The sequence below is a fragment of the Pongo pygmaeus genome, chromosome 6 (genome assembly GCF_028885625.2).
Source record: "Pongo pygmaeus isolate AG05252 chromosome 6, NHGRI_mPonPyg2-v2.0_pri, whole genome shotgun sequence".
NCBI lineage: Eukaryota > Metazoa > Chordata > Mammalia > Primates > Hominidae > Pongo > Pongo pygmaeus.
The window spans coordinates 68942030-68967297 of record NC_072379.2 but is presented as its reverse complement, the minus strand read 5'-3'; the positions used below and the strand labels follow the sequence as shown (position 1 = coordinate 68967297).

The 25268-nt window shown below is 36.9% G+C and overlaps 1 pseudogene; it reads right to left on the bottom strand.

Moving 5' to 3' along the window:
• Window positions 1-25268, bottom strand: LOC129041549 (tigger transposable element-derived protein 1-like; annotated as a pseudogene).

The following is a 25268-nucleotide window of genomic DNA, read 5'->3' as shown; positions in this document are numbered from 1 at the left end:
CTAACAGTCATCTGAACCTTTAACAAGTTGTAATCTTTTTGCTGGTAGAAGGTCTTACCTCCAATGTAGATGGCTGCTGACTGATTAGGCTGGTGTTTTCTGAAGGCTGGGGTGTCTGTGGCATTTTCTCAAAATAAGACAACAATAAAGTTTGTCATATCGATTGAGCCTTCCTTTCACAAAAGGTTTTTCTGTAGCATGTGATGTGGTTAACTTGCTGATAATATTTGACCCACAGTAGAACATCTTTCAAAGTTGGAGTCAATCCTCTCCAACCCTGCTGTTGCTTTATCAACTAAGTTTATGTAATACCCTAAAGCATTTGTCACTTCAACAATATTCACAGCATCATCACCAGTAGATTCATTTCCATAAATCACTTTCTTTGCTCATCCATAAGAAGCAACTCCTTATCCATTCAAGTTTGAGCATGAGATTATAGCAATTCAGTCTCATTTTCAGGCTCCACTTCTAATTCTAGTTCTTTTGCTATTTCCACTACATCTGCAGTGAAGTCTTGAATACCTCAAAGTTATCCATGAGAGTTGGAATCAAATTCTTCCAAACTCCTCTGAATGTTGATATTTTGAGCTCCTCCCATGAAGCATGAATATTCATCATGGCATTTAGAATGATTAATCCTTTCCAGAATTCAATTTATTTTGCCCAGATTTGTCAAAGAAACCACTACCTATGGCAGCTATAGCCTTATGAAATGCATTTTTTAAATAATAAGACTTGAAAATCAAAATGACTTCTTGATCCATGAGCTACAGAATGGATGTTGTATCTGGAGGCATGAAAACAACATTAATCTTCTTGTACATCCCCATCAGAGCTCTTGGGTGATCAGGTCCATTGTCAATGAGCAGTAATATTTCTAAAGGAATCTCTTTTTCTGAGCAGCAGTTCTCAACAGTGGGCTTAAAATATTCCAATAAACTATGCTATAAACATATACTGTCATTGAGCCTTTGTTGTTCCATTTCTAGAGCACCGGCAAAATTGACTTAGCATAATTCTTAGGGGCTTTAGGATTTTCAGAATAGTAAGTTAGCATTGGCTTCAACTTAAAGTTGCTACAGTAGCCCCTAACAAGAGAATCAGCCTGTCCTTTGACACTTTCAAGCCAGGCATTGACTTGTCCTCTTCAGCTATGAGAGTCTAGCTAGCATCTTCTTCCAATAGGAGGCTGTTTCATCTACATTGAAAATCTGTTGTTTAGTGTAGATGCTTTCAACAGTGATCTTAGCTAGATCTTCTGGAGAACTTGCTGTAGCTTCTATATCAGCACTTGCTGCTTCACCTTGTACTTTTATGTTATGGAGATGGCTTCTTTCATTAAACCTTCTGAGCCAACCTCTGTTAGCTTCAAACTTTTCTTCTGCAGCTGCCTCCTCTCAGCCTTCATAGAATTGAAGAGAGGTACAGCCTTACTCTGGATAAGGCTTTAGCTTAAGGGAATGTTTTGGCTGGTTTGATCATCTATTCAGACCATTCAAACTTTCTCCATATGAGCAATAAGGCTATTTCACTTTCTTACCATCTGTGTGTTCACTGGAGTAGCAATTTTAATTTCTTTCACAATTTTTTCCTTTGCATTCACCATTTGGCTAACTGTTGCAAGAGGCCTAGTTATAGCCCTATCTTAGGTTTTGACACGCTTTTCTCACTAAGCTTATCATTTCTAGCTTTTGATTTAAAGTGAGAGTTGTGTGACTCACTTGAACACTTAGAAGTCACTGCTTAATTTCAATATTGTGTGCATGAGGAGACGGAAAGAGATGGAAGAATGGTTGGTTGGTGAAACAGGCAGAACACATGCAACATCTATCGATTAACTTGGCTGTCTTATAAATGATACAGTTCATGGCACTCCAAAACAACTGCAACTGTAACATGAAAGATCACTGATCACAGATGACCATAACAGATATAATAACAATAATGTCGTCACATTTCAATACCAACATTGAATGTAAATGGCCTAAATGTTCCACTTAAAAGATACAGAACTGCAGAATGGATAAGAACTCACCAACCAACTATCTGCTGCCTTCAGGAGACTTACCTAACACATCAAGACTCACATAAACTTAAAGTAAAGGGGTGGAAAAAGGCATTTCATGCAAATGGACACCAAAAAGCGAGTTGGGGTAGCTGTTCTTATATCTGACAAAACAAACTTTAAAGCAATAGCGGTTAAAAGAGACAAAGAGGGACATTATATAATGGTAAAAGGCCTTGTCCAAAAGGAAGATATCACAATCCTAAACATATATGCACCTAACACTGTAGCTCCCAAATGTATAAAACAATTACTAACAGGCCTAAGAAATGAGATAGCAACACGATAATAGTTGGAGACTTCAACACTCCACTGACAGTAGCAGACAGGTCATTAAGACAGGAAGTCAACAAAGAAACAATGGATTTAAACTATACCTTGGAACAAATGGCCTTAACAGATATATACAGAACATGTCATCCAACAACCACAGAATACGCATTGTATTCAACAGTGCATGGAACTTTCTCCAAGATAGACTGTATAATAGACCATAAAACGAGCCTCAATAAATTTAAGAAAATTGAAATTATATCAAGCACTCTCCCAGACCACAGTGGAATAAAACTGGAAATCAACTCCAAAAGGAACCTTCAAAACCATGCAAGTACATGGAAATTAAATAACCTGCTCCTGAATGAGCATGGGGTCAAAAACGAAATCAAGATGGAAATTTAAAAATTCTTCAAACTGATTGACAGTAATGACACAACCTATTAAAATGTCTGGGATTTAGCAAAGGCAGTGCTAAGAGGAAAGTTCATAGCCCTAAATGCCTACATCAAAAAATCTGAAAGAGCACCAACAGACAATCGAAGGCCACACCTAAGGAACTAGAGAAACAAAAACAAACCAAACCCAAACACAGCAGAAGAAAGGAAATAACCAAGATCTAAATGAAATTGAATGCCCCCCCCCGAAAAAATACAAAAGATAAATGAAACAAAAAGCTGGTTCTTCGAAGAGATAAATAAAATTGATAAACCATTAGCAAAATTAACCAAGAAAAGAAGAAAGAAAATCCACATAACCTCACTAAGAAATGAAACAGGAGATATTACAACTGACACCACTGAAATACAAAAGATCATTCAAGGCTACTATGAACACCTTTACACATATAAACTAGAAAAACCTAGAAGAGAGGGATAAATTCCTGGAAAAATACAACCCTCCTAGCTTAAATCAGGAAGAATTAGATCCCCTGAACAGACCAATAACAAGCAGCAAGATTGAAATGGTAATTTAAAAATTAGCAACAACAACAACAACAAAAGGCTAGGACCAGACGGATTCACAGCAGAATTCTACCAGACATTCAAAGAATTGGTACCAATCCTTTTGACACTATTCCACAAGATAGAAAAAGAAGGAACCCTCCCTAATTCATTCTATGAAGCCAGTATCACTCTAATACCAAAACCGGGAAAGGACATGACCAAAAAAGAAAACTACAGACTGATATTCTTGATAAACATAGATGCTAAAATCCTTAGCAAAACACTAGCTAACCAAATCCAACAATATATCAAAAAGATAAACCACTATGATCAAGTGGTTTTCATACCAGGGATGCAGGGATGCAAGTCAATATATGTGATACACCACATAAACATAATTAAAAACAAAAATCACATGATCGCCTCAATAGATGCAGAAAAAGCATTTGACAAAATCCAGCATCCTTTATGATTAAAACTCTCAGCAAAACTGGCATAGAAGGGACGTGCCTTAATGTAATAAATGCCATCTATGACAAACCCACAGCCAACATAATACTGAATGGGGAAAAGTTGAAAGCATTCCCTCTGATAACTGGAGCAAGACAAGGATGCCCACTCTCACCACTCCTCTTCAACATAGTACTGGAAGTCCTAGCCAGAGCAATCAGACAAGAGAAAGAAAGGGCATCCAAATTGGTAAAGAGGAAGTTAAACTGTCACTGTTTGCTGATGATATGATCGTTTACCTTGAAAACCCTAGGGACTCCTCTAGAATGCTCCTAGAACTGATAAAAGAATTCAGCAAAGCTTCCAAATACAAGATTAATGTACACAAATCAGCAGCTCTTCTATACAGCAACAGTGACCAAGCGGAGAATGAAAACAACTCAACCCCTTTTACAACAGCTGCAAAAAAAAATAAAATACTTAGGAATACACCTAACAAACGAGTCGGAAGACTTACACGGAAAACTACAAACTACTGTTGAAAGATATCATAGACGACACAAACAAATGGAAGCACATCCCATGCTCATGGATGTGTAGAATCACTATTGTGAAAATGACCATACTGCCAAAAGCAATCTACAAATTCAACACAATCCCTATCAGAATATCACCATCATTCTTCACAAAATTAGAAAAAACAATTCTAAAATTCATATGGAACCAAAAAAGAACCTGCAGTCAAAGCAAGACTAAGCAAAAACAACAAATCTGGAGGCATTACACTACCTGATTTCAAACTATACTATAAGGCCATAGTCACCAAAACAGCATGGTCCTGGTACAAAAACAGGCACACAGACCAATGGGGCAGAATAGAGAACCCAGAAATAAACCCAAATACTTACAGCCAACTGATCTTCAAAAAAGCAAACAAAAACATAAAGTGGGAAAAGGACACCCTTTTCAACAAATGGTGCTGGAATAATTGGCTAACCACATGTAGGAGAATGAAACTGGATCCTCATCTCTCACCTTATACAAAAATCAACTCAAGATAGATTAAGGACTTAAACCTAAGACCTGAAACTATAAAAATTCTAGAATATAACACTGGAAAAAGCCCTACTAGACATTCGCTTAGGCACCGATTTCATGACCAAGAACCCAAAAGCAAATGCAATAAAAACAAAGATAAACAGCTGGGACATAATTAAAGAGCTTTTGCACGGCAAAAGGAACAGTCAGCAGAGTAAACAGACAACCCACAGAGTGGGAGAAAATCTTCACAATCTATACATCTGACAAAGGACTAATACCCAGAATCTACAATGAACTCAAACAAATCAGTAAGAAAAAAACAAAAGATCCCATCAAAAAGTAGGCTAAGGACATGAATAGATGATTCTCAAAAGAAGATATACAAATGGCCAACAAACATACAAAAAAATGCTCAGCATCACTAATGATCAGGGAAATGCCAATCAAAACAACTGTGCGATACCACCTTACTCCTGCAAGAATGTCCATAATCAAAAAATCAAAAAACAGTAGATGTTAGTGTGGATGCAGTGAACAGGGAACACTTCCACACTGCTGGTAGGAATGTAAACTAGTACAGCCACTAAGGAAAACAGTGTGGAGATTCCTTAAATAACTAAAAGTAGAACTACCATTTGATCCAGCAATCCCACTACTGGGGGAAAAGAAGTCATTATTCAAAAAAGATACTTGCATATGCATGTTTATACCAGCACAAGTTACAATTGCAAAATCGTGGAACCAACCCAAATGCCCATCAATCAATGAGTAGATAAAGAAAGTGTGGTATATATACACGATTGAATACTACACAGCCATAAAAAGGAATGAATTAACAGCATTTGCAGTGACCTAGATGAGACTGGAGACTATTATTATTATTATTATTTTTTTTTTTTTGAGACAGAGTTTCACTCTTGTTGCCCAGACTGGAGTGCAATGGCGTGGTCTTGGCTCATTACAACTTCTGCCTCCCAGGTTCAAATGATTCTCCTGCCTCAGCCTCCCAAGTAGCTGGGATTACAGGTGCCCACCACCATGCCTGGCTAATTTTTGTATTTTTAGTAGAAGTGGGGTTTCACCATGTTGACCAGGCTGGTCTAGAACTCCTGACCTCAGGTGATCCGCCCACTTTGGCCTCCCAAAGTGCTGGGATTACAGGCATAAGCCACCATGCCTGGCCTTGGAGATTATTATTCTAAGTGATGTAATTCAGGAATGGAAACCAAACATCATATGATCTCACTGATACGTGGGAGCTAAGCTATGAGGATGCAAAGGCATAAGAGTGATACAATGGACTTTGGGGACTTGGGGGGAAGGGTGGGAGGGGGACGAGGGATAAAAGATTACAAATATGGTGCAGTGTATACTTCTTGGGTGATGCATGCACCAAAATCTCACAAATCACCATTAAAGAACTTACTCATGTAACCAAATACTACCTGTACCCCAGTAACTTATGGAAAAATAAAATTTAAAAATGATAATAAAAGTTTGACATATTAAAAAGAATTACCAAAAGGTGACACAGAGACACAAAGCAAGTATATTTCATTGGAGGATGCCAATGATTAAGACTTGCTTGACAGAGGATTGCCAGAAACTTTCGGTTTGTGAAAAAGTACAATAAAATGAGGTATGTCTGTATATTCATAAAATTATGCAACCATCCCCACTATTTAATTCTAGAATGTTTTCATCACCCCAGAAACAAACTACATATCCATTAGCAGTCACTCCCCAGCTCTCTTCCTTCCCACAGCCCCTGGTAAACACTAATCTACTTTGTGTTTCCATGGAATTTCTCTGTTGGGTCATTTCATATAAATGGAATTATACATTATGTGGCCTTTTGTGACTAGTTTCTTTCACTTAGCATAGTATTTTCAAGTTTTAACCATATTGTAGACTGTATTAAAACTTTTTCCTTGTTACAACCAAATAAAATTCCATCGTATGAATACATTTTATTTATACATTCATTGATGGATATTTGTGTTGCCTCCATCTTCAGGTTGTTATTAATAGTGCTGCTATGAACATTCGTGTACAAGAATTTGTGTGGATATATGTTTTCATTTCCCTTGCGTATAAATCTAGGCATGACTGCTGGGTATTATGGTAACTCGATGTTAAACATTTTGAAGAGCTGCCACACTGTTTTTCAAAGTGGCTGCACCATTTTACATTCCCATCAGTTTTATATTTCTCCATGTCTTTATCTTTTTTATTAATGCCATTCTAGTGAATATGAGGTACTAACTCATTGTGGCTTTGGTTTTTATTTCCCTAATGACTAATGATGTTGAACTTCTTTTTCACATGCTACTATTTGTAAATCTTATTTGGAGGAATGTTTATTCAGATCCTTTGTCCATCTTTTAATTAAATAGTTTGTCTTTTTATTATTAGGTTTGTAAGAGTTCTTTATATAGTCTTTATATATATATATTTAGAAATTCTGGTTACAAGTCTCTTATCGGATATATAGTCTACAAATATTTTCTCCCTGTGGGTTGTTTTTTCACTTTCTAGATAGTGCTCTTTGAAACACAAAATTTTTAATTTTGATAAAGTCTAATGTATCTATTTTTTTCTTTGGTTCTTTGTGTTTTTGGTGTCACATATAAGAAGCTATCGCCTAATCAAAATTTATTAAGATTTACTCCTATGTTTTATAGCAGGGGCCCCCAACCCCTGGGCCATCAACGGTACTGGTCTGTGGCCTGTTAGGAACCAGGCTGTACAGCAGGAGGTGAGCGGTGGGTGAGCAAGCATTACCACCTGAGCTCTACTTTCTGTTTGTTTGTTTGTTTTGTTTTTTGAGACAAAGTCTCACTGTGTTGCCCAGGTTGGACTGCAGTGGTGCGATCTTGGCTCACTGCAACCTCTGCCTCCCAGGTTCAAGTGATTCTCATGCCTCAGCCTGCCAAGTAGCTGGGATTGCAGGCGCACGCCACCACACCGGGCTAATTTTCATATTTTTAGTAGAGACAGGGTTTCGCCATGTTGGTCAGGCTGGTCTCAAAGTCCTGGCCTCAGGTGATCCACCCACCTCGGCCTCCCAATGTGCTGGGATTACAGGTGTGAGCCACCGCACCTGGCTTCGCTTTCTGTCAGATTAGCAGTGGCATTAGATTCTCATAGGAGCATGAATCCTGTTGTGAACTGTGCATGTGAGGGATCTAGGTTGTGCTCCTTATGAGAATCTGACTAATGCCCAATGATCAGGGGTGGAACAGTTTCATCTCAAAACCATCCCACTTGCAGCCATTTGTGGAAAAGTTGTCTTCCACGTAACCAGTCACTGGTGCCAAAAAGGTTGGGGACCACTGTCCTGTGAAATTTTGGTGAAGATTAACTGGGATAATGTATGTAAATTCTGGGCATGTAACTATCAGTGGGAAGTAATATCTTATATTGTCATTCAGACAATTCCTCCAGGCTTCCACCTCCACCCTCATCTAATTTCTCTGGTTTCCACCTCTACCATACCCTCTGGATTTGCACCTTGGTTGGACTGGCTCTGGCTTTGATTTCAGACTCTTCCTAAAACACTGCTTCTGCATACCTCATGACCTTTAGTTTCAAACAAGTGATGTTGACAGTTGCTTAGCTCAGGTTCTGGACTGTCCAGGAGGGGGCATCAGACAACAAGAAGAGAAGTCCCTAGAAAAGACAGCTTTAATCAAATAATACTGCCATTCATTGAAAACCTGCTACGTGGCTTCCTCTTTATGGGCATTATCTCTATTCTCTAGAATAACTGTGGGCATTGAGTACAGTATTACCACCATGATATAAAAGAGGAAACTGATTTTCTAAGTTTAATAACTTTCCCAACATTTCCCAGTTTAGTAATTGATGGGCTGGGATTTGACTGACTATAAAGCTTGTACTATTTCTTTTATACCACCAATCTCAATCTCACAGGGCTACAAAAAATCTTGAAGCAAGCATTAGAACTTCTCTCTATCTTTAGTAGCTCTAAATGACATTAAAATGTGTTTAGAGAGCATTAAAATGTGTTTAACAAAATGTGTTAAGAGAATATATCCTGGACTTAGGGGACAAACTAGAAATCAAGCTTCCAGACCTCAGGACATACAATATAAATTAGAATGCAAAACACAAACAAGCAACATGCCCAGAAGGTAGTTATGAAGTAATAATGACTTGGTAAAGTTAACATCATACATTCTGATACTTCATTGAAATTTTCTCCCCTGGGCTGGTCTATGATGTTTTTAAGTATCTAAACTATGGCTTAACTTCCATGAAGCTTGAACCTGATCAATTTCTCTAAGGCACTATAGTTACAGTTTGAGTATCATTCACCCAGGGGATAGTATTATTTTCTCAAAATGTTTTCTGGGTCTATCTGCAGCAGAATTTCCTGCTATGATTATTAAAATTCACGTTTCAAAGCCACTCCTTTCATTTACTGATGTCTACGTTGGTGACTGACATGCTGCATTTTTAAGCAGCTGTTCATTAAACAGCAAGAAACAGTTATTGCCTCACCATTGGACTTCCCTTTTTGCCATTAAGAAACAGCATCTCCCCTTTAAGTTCTGCCTGTCTTACCATGAGTCCTAAACATTATAAAAGCAGAAGTTTATAAAGTTAGTCAAATTTCTATCATTTGGCACATAGTGATAATAACAGCTAACACTTTCAGAGGACTTACTGTACTCCAGGTACTAGTCTAAGTCCTTCACCTACGTATTAGCACACTGAATCCTCACAACTGTCTCCTGTTGTTGATTCTATTAACTTCAAATCTCTTATACAAATGAGGAAACAGACAGGTTAAGACTTGCCCAAGGTTAAGTAGCTTGAAATTGACAGAGCCAAAACTCGAACCCACAGGCAACCTGATTTCAGAGTCTCAGCTTTTGAACACTATAATTCTTCTTTTTGAAAAATGATTTAATGGCAGAAGATTTGAAAAAACAAACTCATATATTCATCACTAGGGGAATGGTTAAAGAAATTATGATTCCCCCAATGAAACACAGCTGTGAAAAAGTAAGAAGCTTTCACTGAGCTGAAAGGCAAGGGTCAGAATGTGTATAATATGCTGACTTTATGTTTAAAATAAATCTTTTTTCAAATTGAATTTTGGATGTGTATGTATTAGGAATTTAGTCTTTGTTATATGAGTTAAAAAATTTTCCCAATTTGTCATTTAACTTTTTATGTACGTACAGTATAATTTGCTATGCAAAAGTTATCTTTATGTACTTGCATTATTTATTTCATGGTTTTTGGATTTTGAGTCATCATTAGACCTTCTCCACTTCAAGGATAAAAAGTAATTATCCTAATATTTTCTTCTGGTGCTTTCAGAATTTGTTTCTAAATGTGTGATTTTTAATGTATTTTAAGTTTACTGTGATACACAGGTAAGGTATGAACAAGCTCATTATTTGTCGCAACACCCATTATTAAATTGCCCTCTTTGACCCACTAATTTCAGATGTTCTTTTTATCATGAAGTGAATTTTCTTATGTATTTGGATTATTTCTGGGCTCATTTTGTCCCTTTGGGTACTAAGTTTTTAGTTTATGAGGCAGCCAGATCCATTTATTTTTGCACTCAAGTATTATTTTAGTCCTGGAGATAAATTTATGGTCTGTTTAATGTACCTTGTTATTGCTGACATCCCTTATCATCCTGGGGAAGTTACAGAAATAATGAACAGTAGTTTTACACTGATGGCTTCAGCAGAAAACAGATCTAGAGAAGCACTGTCCTTGAGGATAGTGCATTGAGCCCCTCACCTGCTGAGATTTTCAAATTCGTATCATTCTGTCTGCTCAACTCTGCAACTACCTTTCATCTTCCTTTGGAAAGCAGCAGGAATGAGGATTAAGGTTAAATTCCCATTGTCTGTGGTCCAAAGAGAAAGCATACTACCACTGTCTGTTCATATTATTGCCATTGTGTTAAAGTGCAGAACCAAAAGCAAACTTTCCAATTTTTCATACTCCTAGCTTAGTGTGTGTGTCTGCTGTTGGCACCCAGGATCTGCCTATGTTCCCCAGAAAGCACATCAAAATAGCAGCTTGACTCTCCTGAGAATGGAGAGGTGGACTGGCACAAATTCAATGGAGTATGGCGAGAATGTCACAGGAGCTACTCCAACCAAAATTCCTTTTCATATTGCAAAGCTCCTACATGGGCCACTCCAAGCCAATGTCCCTCTAAGTCCCCTTGAAAGCACTGTTTGAATAGGATAAACTTCCTGACAGTGTTTGAACTTTGCAGACTCCCTATCAGACTCACAGTCTCAAGTTACCAGCTCACAGTGGATAAGGCGGTGTGAGTGCAAGACCTCAAGGCCTGAATATGATTTGGCCAGTGCTCTTGGCTCAATCCCTGCTCCATGTTAAGCTGCAATAACCACAGCTGGAATGTGTGTTTGTGCCCTCCAGGTCTGAACAACTGGAAGAAGGGGGGCCCCCGGACACAAATTAAATTAGGAGGTGTAAAATGCTGTGGGAAGAAAAACAAACCAAGATGACAAAAACAGGTGCCAAAAGGCGTTTGTTCACAACCCCATCACAGTTTCATTTCTTTGTGTATGATTAGCAGCTCAGCTGCCTTAGGGCACATTTCATACTTCTTTGATCTTTTAATGTCTTGAAAAGAAAAAGAAACAGCACATGCTGATGAAAGATATTCCAAGAGAATAGCAGGCTCTGTTCTCCAACAATCTCAAAGGCTTAACTATACTACTCTGTGGACAGTTTTAAAGACTGTGTATTTTAGAAACCAATCTCTTCAAGAACTACCTGAACAGTATAAAACAACTGTCCTTTTATTGTTATTTTCCAATTTATTGTCAGAGGATTATCTGTTAATGAGCCTTAGCTTATTAGAAAGACTTAAGGAAGCTAGAAACTTTCACCACAATAGCACTGATTGGTTTGTCATAGTCTGAAGTAACTCTTGTACTAGATGATTCATAAATTCTAAATAGGAGACAAAAGGGGCAGCAGTTCTAAAGAGAACAGCCACACAACCCCATTGCACAATAAGCTTTGTCAGCACAGCCTGTAGATAAACACCGGGTTGCAATATAGCCACTAATGACTGGTTCTCTCCCTTGTTCATCCATCCTGGGAGACCTACAGGTGCCTTAAATTCTCCCTAAACTATTCTAGAAGACATCTCCTGTGTTCCTTAGCCTGGTCGTCTTGACTACCCTTTAGGTTTCAGCATTTTTTTTTTTTTAACTCTCATCTGCTCAGTTTTGTGCTGATTAATGCCTGTAAAGGTACCACCATGGCTGCTAAGGCCCTCACTGTCACATTTCTGTGCCCAGATTGTAAAGCCCTAAGTTCCATGCCAAGTTCCTGACACCTTGTACTCTCAGTGTCCTAGATTTATTCATTTTCGATCTTATCTTTCATTATACTCTTTACCTTCAGACTCATAGCAGAAACAGGACTTGAGGACCATCTAAATGAGTGATAGATATCCCACCCCTTCCTTCCTGACCTACCATTCTTTAACCCTCTTCCAATACAGTACATTCCATCCCAAGTTTCTCAGTCCCTCATGCCAATGGTGCCTGGCCAGCCTGTGGCATCAATCCTTTAGACTTGCCTTAGTCTTGGGACAAACTTATGTAGGTCTTCCTTCTAGTAAAACATTGAGATAAAGTAACTTTGAAACTGTTATTTCTTCTTGAAATTAGCACTCTGAATGTATCATCCTTAAAGGTATGAATCAATAGTTTCATCTCTGATAAATATTAGAAGTCATCTGAATTTCTTCCCAAGTCATTGGAGGGGAGCAAGAATTGATAAGACAAAGAAAATGAATTCATGCTTGTCACTTTATAGAAACAGACCCACTAATTGATATGAAGCAATAACGCCTTGCATGTCCTATGTCCAGTTTTCAAGGAGTCATCCACTTAATAGTGTTATGTACTCAGAGCTCCCACATTCATGAATCAGTCAACCACATGTGCTCATATCTCATGAGCCACTGGTTTTACTGTCCTAAACATTTGCTCCCATTGTGACTCACAGTCCAGTCTCTTTGCTTGCAAACTTGACTTTCCACCCAGTGGCTCTCTTCTCTCACTATTTGGAGGCAGAACTACAGAGTGATTAAGAGCAACTTGGAATTCTGGTGCCAAGTCTCAACGATGTGACTGTGCACAGATGATGTACCCTGCTCTGTAACTGAGTCTCTCCGGCTATAGAATGGAGGTAATAATAATAATACTTAAATCTTCGGGGGTTTTAAAAGGATTTAAAGCACTTCAAATGTCAAGCACTAATTGTTAGCTAGGATTGCTATTATTCAGGGAAAGGCATGTCACCCATCAATAAAGAATAGCCTCATGAATCAAACTCTGAAGGGCCACTCTGAAGTGGAGAGTTAGAAGATAGAATGTAAAAGTGCCTAATTATTTTTTATAAGTTGTAAGCTGACTCGTGGTAAGCTTATCTCCATGACTGCAGCCCAACAGAAATAAATTAAGTAACTCCATAAATGGAAGGCTATATCATTGCACTTCACAGCACCAAGACCAACGGATGGGCTCTAAGTACCAGCTAGCAGATGAACTAAAGAAACAGAAACTAATTTTTTTAATGCTAATTTGATGCTGTTTTATTTATATAAGAAAATCCTCAATGTAATTTGCAAGCTCAGCAATAATTCAAGAAATATAAATAGCTCTGCAAAAGAATGTGTGGACATCATTTAGAAAGCTTAACTTCTAATGAGTGAAAAGTTTCCTAAGAAAAATAAATGACTTAGCCTAACAGGAAAACAACTCCTAAAGCAACACATCCAAGAAGAGCCAGGATCCAGAACCTCGCTGGGTCTCACGTCCACCAGAGCTCTGCTTGTCAATGGTTCACAGGTGCCTAAGATGTGTTCTGCTCTCCAGACACCTGGCACACCAAAACTGTTCCGCTGAACTGAGAATTCATTGATTTCATTTCTGGGCTACAGTCTTGGCTACATGGAGTCACTGCCCTGTGACTCCAAGGTTTTGCAGTGATTTTGGGAAAGCCCCTCTTTGAGACACTGCCCTCTGTGTTATTCCTTACTTATCACTGGAGCAAGGTTATTTGACCAAGCTTTTATTCCAGACTCCCTCTCACTTCTCTTAGGACACATTGTCTTTCAGAGGGTTCGTAGGGCCTCTCCATAAGTCAACTATATACCCAAAAGCATCTGAATCCTAGAATGGGCACACCTGAGGCTCAAGCTAGCCCCTGCCCTGGAATGATTTTATCAGTGAATAGGGTCACTTAGCCAGTGGGTTACAGACACAGTATTTTAGTCAGGAGAATCTTATTCCAATGCCCCTTTTCATTTCCCTCACTGCATGTTGACTCACTCTGTGAAAAAGCTCAGGTCAGTTACAAGTAGAAGTAGCCAGGAAGGGACAGGGTCTCACCACAACTAATAAAGGAGTATCTTTCCAACAATTAGCCTTCAGCAGAGGGAATTAATTAGTGAATTCCTTAAAAGCTGTTTTCTATGCACCAACTTCAGACAGGTGCAGTTTTGGTGGGATGTACTTCTGCTGTAATAGGAACCCAGACCTGGTATCTAATCATCAGGGTATTATTAATTGCATGATTGTAAGTATCATTTAAACTGACTCCTCAGAGGGAACTCCTAATTCTATCTCAAATATTTCCTATGTAAAACGGAAATAACTATATCTTACAAACCCATATATGTATACTCAGAACTTCTGAATGGTATTTCTGGGTTTTAAGACATGCATTTGAAAATTATCTTGATTTCCTTCTCCCAAAGGATGATTCTGCTTTTCCTGTTGCCCTTGTAACATCTATTGGACAGGAGTCTGCCATACTTGGGCTGCTGACCATGACTATGACATCTCTGCATTAGAAATCTCCTTTCTTGTGATGTTCTAAGGAGAGAATCAGTGGCAGGCATCCATGTTCCACACCATAAAGCACTGCCATGGCTGATGGGACAAAGAATGGCTCCTGATCCAAAGATGACTCCTGAGGTGCTCCATTCTGAAATCTCCACCCAACAGAAATGCCCTAAACTGGATGTTGACTGGGTGAATCAATCAAATCCTCTCTCCTGGATTGAGCACAAAGAGAAAAAGCAATGAAAAAAATTCCAGAAATGTAGGACACCACTAAGAGAACATCTGAGTAACGGAGTCCCAGAAAATACAGTAAAGGAACCAAAAACAAGAAATAGGTAAAGATAATTTTCCAGAAATAATAAAAGACATAATACTATAGACCCAAGGAACACAATCGTGAGCAAGATGAAAATACACATGTGCACGGGAGCATGTGCTTATGGACACACACACTCCCCTAGACACATCATAGTCAAACTATATAGTAAAACAAGGATTACTGAAGGCACCTAAAAAATTAGAATAATAGAAAAAAAGGTGCAATACATACAAAAAAAGAATTACAGCAGACTTCTCTAACAAAACCAAGCAAGGCAAGCCATGGAGTGATATTTTTAAAAAATCATTAAGACTATTTTTAAGTACAGTTTTAGATTTACAGAGTAATTGAGAGATAGTACAGAGTTCCATATATTTAAACCACCCTGCTCCTCATTCCCCATCCCCAGTTTTTCCTATAATTAAAATCTTGCATCAATGTGATATATTTGTTATAACTGCTTATATTAATAATGCAATTATAATAACTACACAATAGGATTGCACTATTAGTAACTATAGTACATCATCTACACTAAGGTTTATTCTTTGTATTGTACAGTTCTATGGGTTTTGACACAAGCCCTTATGACATGTATCCACCATTTTGATTTCATTCAGAATAGTTTTCCCTCATGTGTCACCTATTCATCCCTCCCTTCCCTCTTCCCAAGTCCCTGCAACCACTGACCTTTTTACACTTATGGAGTGGCATATACAAAGTACTGAAAAAAGTATAGTCAACACAGAATTCTATGCACAGTGAAAATATTGTTCAAAAATGAAGGTGAAATAAAAACTTTTAGGCAACAAAAACTGAGAGAAGTCAAAGGTAGCAGACATGTGCCACAGTGAATGTTAAATTAAAAATTTTCTGGCAGGGGTATATTACCAGATAGAAACTTGGATCTGCACAAAGAAATAAAAGCACTGGAAATGGTAAAAATAAATGTAAATACAAACAGTACTTTTCTTCTTTTTAATCACTTTAAGAGATGTCTAACATAAAATAAATAAGTTTATTATAGGGCTTATAGAAATATACTGTTATAAGACTTCGGCTATAAACAAAGCTGTATAATATTTTAAGGCAGCTGTGGTGAACTAAAGTTGTATATTTCAGATCTTAGAGAAACCACTCATCTTAAATAGAAAGTAAAACTAATAATAACCCACTAGAGAAGATAAAATGGAATCATAAAAAATATTCCATACAAAAAAAGATTAAAAGGGAATAAAGAACAAATGGGACAAATATAAAGCAGCTACAACAAGACAAATTTAAATTCAACGCTTATCAATAATTAAAAACAAATGGTTTAACTACATTTAACACATTAAAATGACCACATCTAATACATTACATTAATATAAAGTAAAAGGCAGAGATTTTTTTAAAACAAACAACAAAAAAAGCTGACTCTGTCTTGTCAACAAAAAAACCTGTTAAAAAAAGGGTCAACACACTACAACCCACTGGCTAACTACAGCCGCACATATTTTTTTAAGGCCTTAAAGCAAAGAATGGCTTTACATATGTGATCTATAGTGTCGAAAATTTTACCTATCTAGCCATTTACGGAAAAAGTTCACCAAGCCTGTCTCTAAACAATAAAGACACAAATAGCTTAAAAGTAAAAGAATGAAAAAGATACACTATTCAAACACTAATCTAAAGAAAGCTGGAGTGGCTTTACAAATATCAGATGAAGTAGACTTCAAAACAAAGAATATTACCAGGGATAAAGAAGAACATTAGGCAATCATAAATTGGTCAATTCATCATATAGATATAAATATCTTACACATGTATACATCTAAGAACAAAGCTTCAAAAACATGATGCAAAACCTGACAGAAATAAAAGGAAACATAGACAGAATTTATAATTTTAGTGGGAGACGTCAGTATTCTTCTTTCAGTAATTAAAAGACCAAATTTAAAAAAAAGTTGGTAAGGATATTACAATCTTGAATAGCACAACCAACCAACTTGATCTAACCAATAATCACTGAACACTCTACCCAGTAACAAGCAGAATATATATTCTTTTGACAAGACAGATCATATTCTAGGTTACAAGACAAACCTCAACACATTTAAAATAAATCACATTAAGTGTGTTCTCCAACTAAAAAGGAATTAAACTAGAAATCAATAGAAAAATATGAAAAAATCAAAATATTTAGAAATTAAACAACACACCTCTAAATAACCCATAGGACAAAGAATAAATCAAATAGAAAAAGAATATCTTCTGAATTAAATCAAAATGAATTTTTAAGAAACTCCTAATTTGTGGGATATAACTAAAGCATACTTAGAGGGAAATTTATAGTATTAAATGATTATATTAGAAAACAAAAAAAGTTTGAAGTCAATAATCTAAGCTTCCACCTTATTAGAAAAAGAAGAGTAAATTAAACCTAAATCAAGCAAAAGGAAATAAACAATAGAGTAGACATAAATAAAACAGAAAACAGAAAAACAACTGAGAAAAATCAATGAAACAAAAAACAGGTATTTGCAAAGATCAATACAAATAATTAAACTTTAGCCAATCTGATGAGAGAAAGAGAGAGGAGGCAGAGTAGAGACAGGGGGAATGGAAGGGTAAAGAAGAAGAAACACAAATTACCAATATCAGGAGTAAAAGAAGGTATATCCTCACAGTTCTCATATATATTAAAGAGTAGGAGGGGAATACTATATATAGGCAACTTTATGCCAATGAATTGGATTGCTTAAATCAGTGGTCCTCAACCAATAGGGGACATTTGGCAAAATGTCTGGAGACATTTTTAACCATCACAACTGGGGGGTTTGCTCCTGCATCTAGTAGGTAGAGGCCTGAGATGCTGCTAAAACATCCCATATTGCACAGAACATCCTCCCACAACAAAGAATTATCTTGCCCAAATGTTACCTTGGTTGAGAAATCCTGATTTAGATGAAATGAACAGTTCAGATAAAATTCCTTCAAAGACTCCAACTACCAAAGCTTTCTCAAGAAGAAATAAATAACTCAAACAGTCCTTTATCTATAAAACACACTGAGTTTGTAGTTCAAAACTTTCCACAAAAGAAAACCATAGCCTAACAGGCAAATTCTAACAATTAGGAAGAAATAATGTATCCTTCTAGAATATAAAAAAAAAAGAGGGAATACACCCCAACTCATTTTATGATGTTGTTGCTTTGCTACACAAACCAAACATTAAAAGAAAACAAGTGACTAATATCCCTCATGATTATATATGCAAAAATCCTTAATAATAGAGATTCAAATCCAACAATATACAAAAAGGATTATATGTCATGACCAATTGGGATTAATCTCAGGAATGCAAAGTTTATTCAGTGTTTGAAAATCATGTAATTCTCCATATCAACAGAGTAAAAAACAATACCACATGATAACTGAAAATGATATAAAGTATTTGAAATCTTCAAAATGTATTTGTGATAAAAGCTGTCAGCAAATAGGAATAAAGAAAAACTCCCTCATTCCAATAAATGACATCTACAAAAAACCGACAACTAACTTCAAACTGAATGGCAAAAGACACCTCTCCCTTAAGATTAAGAACAAGGTAAAGATGTCCACTCTCATCATTCTTGTTCAGCAATATGCTGGAGTTCCTAGACAGTAAAATAAAACAAGAGAGAAATAAAAGGCGAAGGGATTGAAAATGAAGATTTTAGGCCAGGTGTGGTGGTTCATGCCTGTAATACCAGCACTTTGGGAGGCCAAGGCGGGTAGATCACTTAAGCCCAGCAGTTTGAGACCAGTCTGGGCAACGTGGCAAAACCCCATCTCTACATAATAAAATTAATAAAAAACACACAAAAAAATTAAAAGTGAAGATTTTAAACTGCCTTTATTAACAGATGATATGATTGTCTATGCAGAAAATCCCACAGAATCTTCAAGTGAGTTTAGCAAGGTCACCAAATATAAGATGAATATAAAATATTGTATTATTACATGCTAGCAATTAACAATCGAAAGTTAAAATTAAAATACAGAACCATTTATAATAACATCAAAAAACACGAAACACTGAATAAATCTAGCAAAATATATGAAGAGTTTGTTCAATGAAACTATAAAACACTGATAAAAGAAATTCTGCTATATTCATAGATTGGAAGATTCAATATTAAGATGCCAATTCTCACCAAACTGAGCTATAGATTAAATGCAAACCTTAGTAGAGGTTTTTTTTTTTTTTTTGGTTTTCATTTGTTCATTTTATCTGGCAGACATGCTGATCCTAAAATTTGTATGGAGAAGCAAAGGAGCCCCAATAGCTAAAGCTATTTTGAAAAATCAAAACCAAGTTGGAGGACTCACACTACCGAATTTTAAGATTTACTATAACTTTGCAGTATTGGCCGAAGAATATATATATAGATCCATGGAACAAAAATCCAGAAATAGAACCACATATACATGGTCAACAACTGATTCAACAAAGGTGTCAAGGTAATTTAATGGGGGACAGAATGATCTTTTCAACAAATTGTGCTGGAATAATTGGGGATTCATAAAAAAAAAACCCAAACTTATACCTCACATCATACATAAAAATATATTTGAGAGATGGACTATAGACCTAAATGTAAAATCCAAAAATAAAAAGCTTCTGAAAGAAAATGTAAGAGAATGTCTTTGTGGTGCTGAGTTAAGCAAAGTTTTCTAAGAATGAAAGGGAAAAACTGATAAATTGCATTTCATCAAAATTAAAAACTCCTGCCCTTTGAGAAATACTGTTAAGAAAATTAAAAGATACAGAGAAAACCTTTGCAAAGCACACATAAAGAACCTGTATCCATAATGTACACATAATTCCTAGAACTCATTAATAAAAAACCAAAATAAAAAGAAATGAGCAAAAGATTTGAGCACCCACTTTACCAAAGAGAGAGAATGGCAAATAAGTATATAAAAAGGTGTATAACACGTTAGTCATCAGGAAAACCCAAATTAAAGCCACAATCAGAGATAACTGTATACCCATTAAGATGGCTAAACTTAAAGACAAGAAAAGCCTTATAATACAAGTGTTAGGAAGGATGCAGAGCAACGGAAACACACACTGCTGGTGGAAATGCAAAATGCTACAACTACTTTGGAAAATAGTTTGGCAGTTTCTCATAAAATTAAATATACATTTATCACATAACTTGGCAATCCCACTCCTGGGAATTTATCCAAGATAATTAAGACATATGTCCATGGACTGGCACATGACTGTTTATTCTGATGACACCTACACCAGGTGTAATCAACTTCAATGCTAACCACACAGAGTTAGCACCACACATCTCAGGTTTAAAAGCATGCTCCTCAATAAGACTTCCCTTACTTCTGAGGCCCAGATGCACTTGCGGGTGCCCAAGTCACCTGCATTTTTGATCAGCTGGCTACAAATCCTTTGGTTTCCACAACGTTCCCAGGTCCTATAAGAGAGTGACTCATGTAACTCAGGAAAGCACTGTAATCATGATTGTAGTTTTATTCTTTATTATAAGAAGTAAAAGTCAGAAACAGCCAGAAGAGACAAAGGGCAAGGTCTAGGAGGTTCTGCAACACAGGGCTCTTGTGTGCTCTTCCCATGGAATTAGGGTGTCACTCTTTTTTAAAGAAAAGGCAGCAGGCCCAAAATGGAGTCACTTATGCCAAGGTTCCAGGTCACCAAACCTAAATGGTCCACTTATAAGATATGACCTTCTGAGAAATCAGGAGATGATGCCAAATTCTGTTAGGCCAGTAAGATTTTGTTTACTCCTGTAAAACAAATGTAATTTTAAAACAATCCATCCATTAATTTGTTCATTGTTCTTGCTTGCTTCCACTTTTTTCTGCCATAAAACCCATCCATTCTGTCTAGCTTATTGGCACTCCTTTCTATTTTGTAGACTGGATGCTGCTGGGCTCATGAATTGCTAATAAAAGCCAATTAGATCTTTGAAATTAAATATGTTTAAATTTTCTTCTTTGATATCCTTTTGGCACACCAATCTGTTCTTCAAACAGAAGAAACGCTACTGAGTTTTGCTGTCCAGAGTTCTAATTGGGGATTCATTACACAGGCACAACTGATTAGCCATGTGATTGAATCCAATCTCAACTCTTTCTCCCCTCCTTAGAGGTCAGCTGGCTCAAAATCCCAACAATCTAATCACAGGTTAAATTTTCTGGGGACCAGCCTCCATCCCAAGTCATCTCATCTTGTTAGCATAAACTTTGATAATCCAAGGGGCTCACGAATCAAATACATTCCTATTCCTAGAGAAATTCCAAGGATTTATAGTCTCCCAAGAACGAAGGAAAAAGCCCAAATTCTTTATGTAACAATGTTTATAGAAGCTTTATTAATAATCACCCAAACTTTGAAATAATCCAATTGTCCTTAAACTGGTGAATGGATAAAATTGTGGTATATCCATATAATGAAATGTTAACAATAAAAGAAACTATTGATATATACAATAACATGGATGAATTTTAAGAATATGACCATTTTTTACATAGAAACTGTAAATGGAATAACTATCAAGTAAATGGAATACAGCATCATCTTATGATCTGTAGCATCAGAGAAACAAATGCTTTTTTATAAAGCTGTAATTTAGTTCAGTGTTTCACAGCCTCAGTGCTCTTGACATTTTGGACCATATAGTTATTTACTGTGGGGAGCTATATGATATTTAGCCTCATCCCTGGCCTCCATCCACAAAGACACCAGTAGCAACGTCCCAATTTTGACCATCAAAAATGTCTCCAGATATTATCAATTGTTCCATGAGTGGTGAAATCACCCCCAATCGAAAACTACTAATTTAGTTAAACACACATTTTTTATATCTTCATAATCTTAAGTGTTTTGTGGAAACAAAAATCTTACCTGATCTATTAAATCAGTGTAGAAAATTTATGACATTCAAATTATGCTTTCCATAGAAAAACATATCAAAATTTTACATAAATTAGAAACTTTAGAGCAGTATTATTTTTCACATCAGGGCAAAGATATAGTTGACTTCAATAAAAATTGTTACACTTGTCTTAATTGTCCAAGTATTCACTTTGTTTAGTAATATTACCTGATCTTTTTCCACCATTTACATAACAAATGACAAAAACCTCATTTTTTTTAGAGCTAATTTTTTGATACATACTTGTACACATTTATGGAACATATGTGATATTTTACATGCATAGATTCTGTAATATCAGGTCGGTATTTGGACATCCATCACCACAAGCATTTATCATTTCTATGTGCTGAGAACATTTCAAGTCCTTACATCTACCTATTTTGAAATGTACAATACATTGTTTAGTCACCCTACTCTACTAGATTATAACTTACTCATTCTAAATGTATGTTTTTGCCCATTAACCAACCTTTCTTCATTGTCTCTCCCAACACCTCCCCACTGACATTCTTCCCAGCCTTTTATAACAATCATTCTACCTTTTACCTCCATGAAATCAACTTTTTTAGCTCCCACATATGAGTTGGGAGGCATATAATAGCTTTCTGTCGCTGGTTTATTTCACTTAATGACCTCCAGTTCCATCCATGTTGCTGCAAATTACGTGATTTCATTGTTTTTTATGGCCAAATAGTATTTCATTGTGTAAATATACTCCATTTTCTTTATCCATTCATCCGTTGGTGGACACTTAGGTTGATTCCATATCTTTGCTATTGTAAAAAGTGCTGTAATAAACATGAGGGTACATGCATCTCTTTGATATATTGATTTCCTTTCCTTTGAATAAGTACCCAGTAGTGTAACTGCTGGATCGATCATATAGTAGTTTTATTAGTTTTCTGAGAAATTTCCATACTGTTTTCCCATAATGGTTGTATTAATTTACATTTCCACCAACAGTGTATGAGAGTTCACTTTTCTCTGTATCCTTCCCAGAATCTGTTATTTTCTGTCTTTTTGATAGCAGCCATTCTAAGATGACATCTCATGGTTCTGATTTGCATTTCCCTGATTAGTGATAATAAGCCCTTTTTCATACACCTGTTGGCCATTTGTATGTTTTCTTTTGAAAAATGTCTATTTAGATCCTTTGCCCACTTCTTAATAGGATTAAAAACCTCTTATTTAAAAATACTGACAGTCTTAGATTGTTTCCTGTTATTTGGTAACATATGCATATCTTTGTTTCTTGTAATCTAGCAATCAAGGCCATTAAACCATGGCTAACTTCTTCAACCCACCTCCTTAACTATTTGAAATTCCTTAAAAAGCTAGTAAACTTACCCATTGAAGTTTTTTTTTTTTACTTTCTCTCTGAAAATTTGGTTTCCTTACAAAAGTCTTACTTGGTCTGTTTATGCCAATCGAAATAGGCGCTTGTATTAGGCTGTTCTTGCATTGCTATAAATGAATACCTGAGACAGGGTAATTTATAAAGACAAAAGGTTTAATTGGCTCATGGATCTACGGGCTGTTCAAGCCAGCATCTGCTCAGCTTGTGGGGAGGTCTCAGGGGACTTTTACTCATGGCAGAAGGTGAAGCAGGAGCAGGATTGTCACACGGTGAAAGCAGGAACAAGAGAGGGAGGGGGAGGTACCACACACCTTTTAAGCAACCAGGTCTCACGTGAACTCACTCATCATCAGGCAGATAGTGCCATGTCATTCATGAAGGATACGTCCCCATGATCCAAACATCTTCCACTATGCCCCACCTCCAACACTGGGGCAACATGAGATTTGGAGGGGACACAGAGCTCCATTAAATTTAAGAGACATTAAAATCTAATTTAGTACTTATCTCTGGAGAGAAGCAAAGGCATGCAAGTTTATCAACAAATGTATTTAGAAAATATTGTACACTCATAAAATACTTTTATCCAACATTTGGGCAAACTAGGGTACTGTGGAGGAGTTTAGTGCCAAATTTCTTTCCATTTCAGTATTTATGTGTGTATGTTTTGTTTTTAAACACAAAGCTTTTTCAGACCATCTGATTTGTATTTGATTCATTTTATTTTATGGGATGTTTTTTCTTTTTTTAAAGAAAGGAAAAATAAAAATCCAAGCTACTCAGTACCGTTTAGGTTGCTTAGGAGGTCATGAATCTCCAGAAAAAAACAGAAGTAATTTTCCCATTCAATCTGCTGTCTCATTCCATTACACTCACACATTCATTAATAAGTGTTTTTTAAAGGAAAATTCTTAAATCTGAAGTCTTTACAACTATGTAAAACTAATTTCAATTTTTTACTTAAATCCCCGCATCACTCCCCATCACTCCCTCATATTTGATGGTTAATCTGTATTTTTAAATTAGGTATCACCAGTAGTGCATAGAAATGATCAATTTTTATGTCTAATTAATATCCATAATTTCCAGAAGTTGAGAGACCATAAAGTGGGTAAATGCCAGCTGCAAATACAAAAAGTGTTACAAGTATAAACATCTGTAAAAAGCTTTTACAAGGAGAGGTCTTTTCTTTTACACACACACACTTTACAAGGAGAGAAGTCTTATATTTACACACACACACACACACAGAGAACTAGCAGCCTAACTTTTATAACTTCATCCTTCTTAATCAAAAATAAAGAATAAAACTCACCAACTTATTGGAGGGAGATCAGAGACACAAAGGATAGCTGAAAGATGCCTGCTTTCCAGCAAGCATGAAAACTATTTTCTTGACTACTTTTTAACGCTCATAGCACTGTGTAAATAAGACAAGGAACAGGCACAAGACGGAGCTCTACAGGGGGCCTTAAGCAAATGGGCTAGAAAAAGAGAAAGGAAGGTCGAATTCCTCCCTTACAGCCAGACCCTGCAACACAGGTTCCAAGGGCCTTAGCCCCCTGCCCTGGCTGATGCTCCCTCCCCCTCTCCCCCTCAACAGGGCCCTAAGCCCACCACACAGCTGAGCTGGACCAAGCTGAGGAGTTGCTGGAGCAGCAGCTGGAGCTGAACTAGGCCCTGCTGGAAGGGCAGGAGGGGGTCAGGGCTGAAGCCCTGGTGCTCAAGGTCCAGAAGCTGAAGAAACAGATGAGGAAGCACAGATAGTCTGGAAGGAGACACCCAAGCTTCCCACCAGTGCCCACAGCACGCTCCATATCCCTGGAAATACTGCGAACCAACCCCCCAGGAGCCCCGGAATGAGAAACATCCCAATCTCTTTCAGGCCAGATAAAGTAGAAGAGACCCCCACAAAGGGCCGGCAATTGGTAGGTAGTCGGGGAGCCAGGGCTCTGCAGTCTTAGTCCCAT